Source organism: Hydra vulgaris, chromosome 04 (genome assembly GCF_038396675.1).
Source record: "Hydra vulgaris chromosome 04, alternate assembly HydraT2T_AEP".
Classification (NCBI taxonomy): domain Eukaryota; kingdom Metazoa; phylum Cnidaria; class Hydrozoa; order Anthoathecata; family Hydridae; genus Hydra; species Hydra vulgaris.
This window is the reverse complement of record NC_088923.1, coordinates 12,669,283-12,677,178: the sequence shown is the minus strand read 5'-3', so window position 1 is coordinate 12,677,178 and position 7,896 is coordinate 12,669,283.

The window sequence follows — 7,896 nt, the reverse complement described above, 5'->3', positions numbered from 1 at the left end:
ACCCACTTTTGGAGATAGAACAAAATAACTTTGGTATTTTGTAAAATACAAAAATGTTATTTTGTTACATCTAATATATTAAATATATTAATTACATTTTTTAACAAAGACATGTTGAAAATCGATGAAATTTTGTTCTAGGTAGTTATTCTTCTTACGCAGTGCTGTTGCACCCCCACGCCCCTAAATTAGGGTTGGTTGGGACCCGGCGAATCTATGGGAACTCTTTTTAAAGTAAAAGGAGTTTTTTTTTTGTAATACCTAAAAATAGAATTTTTTTTAAATTTATTTTGGGAGGGGCTCCGACCCACTAGCTACTGCACTGTTCTTACAAGTTTGTTTGATACCTGTTCACGCCGGCTCTGAACAAGACTAAGACATCTAATTTAAAACAGAACACTTCGCTACATAATAAAAAAAGGGTAATATATAGCGTATAGGAAAGGAATGAAAAATATTTATCAAAGAAATAGCTTTTTTAAAATTTTCTATCAATTATTTAAGTCTTACAGATATTAACACAACAATTAAACTAATCTAATTACAAACAACATGCAAGATGAACTTGATTTTATTTTTCGTGTACCTGTGATTCTATTACAAGAGTTTAAGTATTTATTAAAAACTATTATAAATAATAAGCTAAATAAGGAATTTTATCAAGATTTCTAAATAATAATAATAATTATATGTTTTATATATCAATACTAAATAAATAACAGAGAAAGTCATATATAAAATCACTTTATTAATGTTTTGTAAAATGCAATATCAACAGCAGGCATGTATGAATACATGGAAATGATATAATTGGCTTTTTCAGCAGATAAAGACTGATAAGGAGCACGTAAGCAAGCTGCAATTGGTATATTTGTCTTTAATGGTTTGGTAATAATGCTTGATGCTGCTCACTTGACAGACTTATTAATACGAGCTTTTGAATAATTGTCTGAAAATGAGGTTTAAAAAAAAACATGGTATGGCAGTCCGTTTCGATAAACAAGATTTTTAACTCTTGTATAAGGCACTAACTTATAACTTGAAAAACCAGCAACAACTAAAAAATTCTTCACATCTATTAATTGCATTTGGTAAACAGAGAATGGTTTTTTACGGTTTACATTTTTAATAGCTCTTTCTAGTCCAAGTGGACTAAATATTTCTGCAACAGAGAGAGATTTTTCAATTTGACTATGAATGTTATCCCATTCTTGAATGCTGGAGTGACCTAACTCGCAGAACTTTTGCTCAATGACTTTAACTTGTGGGTATCGTATAATAAATTCACATAAAGCTGCTGACATGAAACTATTGTGGTTTTGTGGTACACATGAATTGAACCAAAGTATGAACTTATTTATGTCAAGGTCATCCATGATTTTCAGAAGCAGAAATGTTACAGCACTGGCAAGATCATTTCCTCCTTTCTTGTTAAGCAAACCTTTCTTGTTAAGCGAACAATGACCAGTTAAGTTATAATTTGAAAGTTTCCGTTTGTAATAAAAGTTTTCAATATTAGCCCGAGGCAAACTTAAAACATTTTCAAGATCAATACAAACAACTGCAGTTTAAGGATCAGCATTTTGACGATCTTTTTCACGTTCAGTTTTGGTATCATTCCTTGATGTTATGTGCTTATTATAACTATCTGTCTGCTCATTAACATTAACTATGAATAATGCAAGCATTAACAATGTTGCAATATTCATAGCATGTGTCACATAAATCTTTCTTTGGTTTTTGAATTCTATGTTGAACTTGTGATTGAAGATATAACGATTCATGTGTTCTTTTACTGGTATATAGTCATTTTCATCACAATGTATTTTGAAAAGATCATACAGCTTACCTATATTGAGTGATCCTTCCATATACTCTTTAAATGTCTTTTTCCTGCAATAATGGGCCTCAATTCTTGGGAAAAGATTTATATGGTCTCGTATAACTTTTTTAGAATCTTCCGGTAAGCTTTTTTTTACATGTCTTCCAAATTTTGATTGCATTGGCGTTCCAGTAGTTAAGCATTTATTAAATTTGTGAAAGTAAAATATTCTTTGGCTACTAATATTCAATGTTGAAAGATAGTAGGATTTACAAACTCTATATTGTGTATTAGAAACAAAGAAGCTGTAATAATAAGACATTTTTCTTCTCGAATTTTCACCAGCAGCTGTCCGACAGCGTTTTTTCTCTAGTTTTTCGGTAGTTTTTGAATAAAAATGTTTTTTACCGTCATCATCTAAGGTCCAAAAGTTATCAAATATAACTTGACGCTCGATCTCAGTTATATTAGTAGAGCATTTGAACTTACAATTTCTGCAACTTTTTAGCGTTGCGATAGATCTTTCAGGCACTTGTTTACCTTTTGAATTTTTATAAGCTTTACCCGACTGACGTTGCATTTTTCTTATATTTTGTTTCCAATTACTCGTATCAGCTTTACGTTTTCTAGATATTCCACCATGGGGTGACCTACGAGAAGGTGTAATACCAAGCGACTCTAAAAATTAAAAAACTCCATTACCTTTTTTACTTGATTATCTAGGATGCATAAATAATAAATTATTTTGTTTTTTATGCATTCTGGATAATCAAAATAAAAAATTGGCAAAATTATAACGCTAATTAAGTGAAAAAATACCTTCGATTTGATTTAGAGCATGTTCCATTTTTTGGTCAATATTTTTAGTTGCCATTTTGAAAATTACAATAACAACAAAATTATTCCGTACAAATATGTAATTGTAAATATATGATTGGTTGATCGGAGTTAAAATAAGATAACATTTTCAAATTTGCTTATTTAGGAGATAGAACAATGCAATATGGCGTGCAACACCGTATTAAAAGTTTTATATGTTTTCAATATAAATAAAATAGAAAAACATAGTGCAAAACTATTCAAAAACTATAAAAAATTGCTTTTTCAAAAAGTGGAGATAGAAAAAGATAATTCTAACGTCGCGAAAATTTATCAAGTGATTCTCATTTGTTTATTGCTATTGATGTTATATATTTCAAATAAAATAAATCAAGGGTGTTTAATTTTAGAGGAAATTAATTAAAGTATGCCTAGATCAACTATTTAAAAACAAAAAGAAAGTTCTGTTGTAACCAACACACTGCAGACATTCCAAAAAAAAAAGTTTTAAGTAATAATGCTACGAAAATGGACAATCAAAGGATAACATTAATGAATAAAAAGTGCACTAAAAAGAAAATGAGAGAAGAAAGAAACCGAGAGCCATTAGGAAAGGATTTGTGGATGAAGAAAACAAAGTGAAACTATACCAGCCTATGCAGCTGGGGCTTATTAATTGTTTTATTGCATTTTTTTTTTTTTTAATTTTAACCTATTTTCTTTTTTTAGTTATTTTCAGTTTTATATATTAAATATCTTTCGATCTGATAGTCCATATGAATTTCAGGGTATAATTGTATGTATTTTGAAGGAGTTGAAACAGAACCAAGACAAAATTTTCAAAAATGTAGATTTCATAGCTTTTTTTGTATACACTTCTATTGAATTTTTGCCTTTTTTTACAACTTTTATAATATTTGTAAAACAAGTAGGAAACTTCTGAATCTGCTTTAACTCCTGTGTAACTACCTAATAATGATAGCCTGAAATTTTTAGGTTCAAAAAGTAAGTTTTTTTTGCTTAATCGCAGATTTAAATTTCGTCTTTTTAAGCATAAAAGTATGAATAAATGAGGCAAAAATATAAACATATTTTTATTTTTTATTTTAATAGAAATCGTTTATTGATTTATATAGGTTAACTAAAAAAAGCACTTAAAATAAATAGATTACTTTGAATTTTTTTGTAAGAGTATGGGAACCACCTTAAGTGAAATTTTACTCAAGTACAAGTAAACGTTAAGGTCGTAACATAAATAAACTTAAACCGGTCATAAGGATCACTTAAGTTAGAGTACAAAGTAGCTCAATAAAAATGTTCTCAAAGTAAAAGTTACTGGGTTACTTTTTTTAACAGCGTTTTTAATTTTCTTTTAAATTTATTTTAAAATCTTTAAACGTCAGCAAAGTAAGTCTTCGTAAGGGCTCGTCCATAAATTACGTCACGCAATTTTTGACTTAATGTTATGCCATTAGTTTTAAATTAATATCATAATATTTAAAATTTTTCTTGCTGCTTTTAGTTAACTTATTAATACATTTAAATACATATAAATTTTAATTATTATTATATAAGATTACTTTGAACGTCGTTATTTGTACGGGCCTACAAATAATAAACCTTCAGTAAAAGTATTATTTTTACGCAAAAAAAAATATATTTTTTAATTTTCCAGTATTTATGTAGAGCCGTGGATTAAAAACCTTATTAAGAAGCGTGGGTAACTATGGAGCGGGTTTAACTCCTCCTTGAAGTTTTTTTACTTTTTTTTTTTTTTGATTTTGATATCTTATTTTTAGTTTGAGTTTTATTTGTTTTAACTATTAATGTTGTTTATTGAAAATATATTTATTTATGCGTTATATTTTTTAAAGTTTTACAGAATAAGTGCATTAATGCGTACATAAAATGACTGATATAGCTATAGTCGCAGTTTAGTTACACGCATCCAATTACTTAAGCAGATATAGGGGAAGTGGAGGAAACATACATTACTTTTTGCGCTTCTGTAGTTTCACGTAAAGTTGTACAAATTAACAGTGGCTTAAACGGATAAATAACTTCCAAAGATATTTAATTTTTGATAAAAGTATACTTTCGATTTCTTTATTTGTAATAAGTTAGTTATCTATTCTACCACGACTTTATCACGGCTGGTAAAGCCGTAAATGCAGCGTAGTCTTTGTTAATAATTGAATTCAATTTAAAAAGTCAACTTCAATTAAATTGGATTAACTACAGTCGAGTTTACATACATCAACTTTACTTTTGGCTAGGCACTCTATCATGAAATCAAATACCCTTCCCTCATATTAGAAGCCGTCACAAATCGCAAACCCCTCCCCCCCCCCCCCCTTCTTCCTATTGTGTGAAGGAATTTGTAAACAACCCCTCACTTAACTTACAACATTAGTGAAAACTATTAGGAAACAAAGTTATAAAAAAAGCGCTATTTTTTGTTTAACAAAAGAATTAAAACACTTTGTCGTATTAAACAATACCAATAGGTAATAATTTTTTTCTTCAGTAATGTAAATGATTTAAAATTTAGGGAGGTAAAATACTTTAAAAAATTTATACTTAAGTAAAAATAAAAGTACAGATTTAGAAAAAATACTTAAAAAGTACAAAATTTATAAAAAATGTACTCAATTACAGTAACGTGAGTATATTTATTTCGTTACTTTCCACCTCTGTTGAAAGCCACTGTATCAATATTTAAAAAGGGCTCTAAATTTATATCCGCAAACTACAGACCTATTTTTTTTATTCAACATTAGTAAGCTTATTGAAATTATATTCTAAAGTGTATTATTCACTTTTTTTGACCTCGTTTAACTGTTTAAACAAAAATTCATTTTCAATTTTTACTAGAAACATTTGTAATGGAAAGCCTAATGTAAAGTCTAACAAAGTTCAAAAGTATGTTGAGGATACTATTGTATATCAGAGCATCTGTGAATGGAACAAGAGCTTGTGAATGACTTCAAAAACTACCACTTCAAACACCTTTATCCTGTTTTCTTCATCTTAAACAAAATTAGGCTAAAAAGATTATAAAAAAAATCTGTTCTTGAAAACTTCTTGAAAATATTATCTGTTATTATAAAAATATTGCTTTATTTATATCTCTTTATTCATATTGTTATTATTACCATTATTACTTTTCTTTTTCTTTATTTTATTATTTCCTGCAAATTATGATTTTACATGTTTACTTTTTAAGTATGAACGTCAATGATTATTCATTATTCCGATTTACATCATTAGAGGGTGTTAACATACAATTTCTTTATCATAGACTTAGGTTCAGTTTCCTTAAAATTGAGAGAAGCCAGGTTTATCTTGTGACTCGAAATGTTGTTGCGTAAATGTATTCCTTTGTGTGTACTAAGGATTTTTATATTTTTAGTCTAAAGTTATATTTCAAGACATTTAAGTGAAATCAAAAGTTGACGTTATAGAAATAATGGGTAAAATACATTTATGTCAGTCATTACTTCCTTTAAACAGCGTTGTTAATAATGTTAATTGGATTAAACAAATTAAAGTTAAAACATAAATAATTGGAAACATTTATAAGCATTGCTTAGTAGATTATAGCTGTATTATATTTTAGTTAGTTGTAAGCTTTCAGTTAATTATAATATACGGTTGTAATGTTATAAACGACATCAGTAATTAAGTTCAATGATGCCGTTATGTTTGATATTTTTTATGTTAGCTAATTGCCACAGTTAGCAAATCAAATATGTCCTGAAATAAGGTTTCAAGGACTTTTGCAAATACTACTAGTAATATAATAAAGTATATCTAAGTATAGTAGTAATATAAAAAAGTAATATCTAAGTAATACAACATTCAAATATTAAATACAATGAAAATAGTAACAATAATGTTTATGAAGTAAAACATTTTAGTTTAAAGTAGTTAATAATATAAATATTGAAACTATTAACAATAGTAATAACCAATAATAATGACAATAAATATGCTCAATACTTCAATAACATTCATATTTAATTTCACAATATAAATGTTGCTAAAGTACTGAAATGAGGAAAAACTGATATGAATTTTTGAAAATTTTAAGTGAATCAAAGTGAAAAGTAAATAAGTATGCAGAACCTTATTTTAACTGCGTTCTGTTTGTGCAACGGTTTAACTTTTAAGGATAGTTAGGTAGGATATCAATCTTGTGTTCTGAATTAATAAATCTATTATAGTTATTGACTATATGGGTAAATTAGTACCGCTCTATGGTACTAAATGGACCACAAAATTCAACTTTTTGATAAATACATTGTTTACCCATATAGTCAATAACTATAATAGATATATTAATTCATATTTAATTTCACAATATAAATGAGGTAGACCTTATATGCTTTTTAAAGTCGCATACTATTTTCAACTTTTTTTTTCAAATGGTAGAACAAAAATGTTTTATTTTAAGTATTTTACCGCTTATATTTTATGAATTTTTAAAACTCAATTTTAAAGCTCATAATTTTCTCTATATTTTATGACCATAACAAATTGATTTGGTTATCGATTAACTACTAAGCAGATTAATAGGACTTACTTTTGGATCTATTATTTGACCAAAATTTATATACGTTTTGGCCGAATGAAAATGCTAAACTGTATCGTGATTAATAAGCGCTGCTTATGACAACAACGTCGCTTATAATAAACGTTGTTGCTATTTTCATCATACTCAGTTTACACAACAAAATGTCCAAATTGAGATATCTAAAGTAATTTGTTCAATGATCTTTATCGCTTTTTTATTTAACAAAAAAAATTATAAGAAATATTCTTAGAATTCTTAAAAATTCTTAAAAAAAAATCATTAAAAAAAAAAGGACAAGCGAAAAAGACGTATTAGATGTGTACTGAAAAATTAAGAGGATAAACCAACTTTGTTTTGGTTTAGCTTTGAATGAAACAAGTTTAAAAAATTTCATTATAATTGTTTAATTTAATAATTAAATTTTTAAATTTTGTCTTCAAAGTATTTTCATTATTTAAATTTATCAGTGATTTGTTGTTATCCAGTGGGCGCGCGTTCCATTGAAAAACGCAAACCCACTGGGTAGATAGTATCTTATTGTATATCAGGGACCTTGACATAAAATAGAGAATCTTGAGAGTTTTTTGTTTTAAATGGTAATTTAAACTTTCCTGTAGCTCTTGTGTTATATTTGTTTAGTGTTTCTATTTGTTCTAAAAAGGGCGGAGCATGAGTAAAT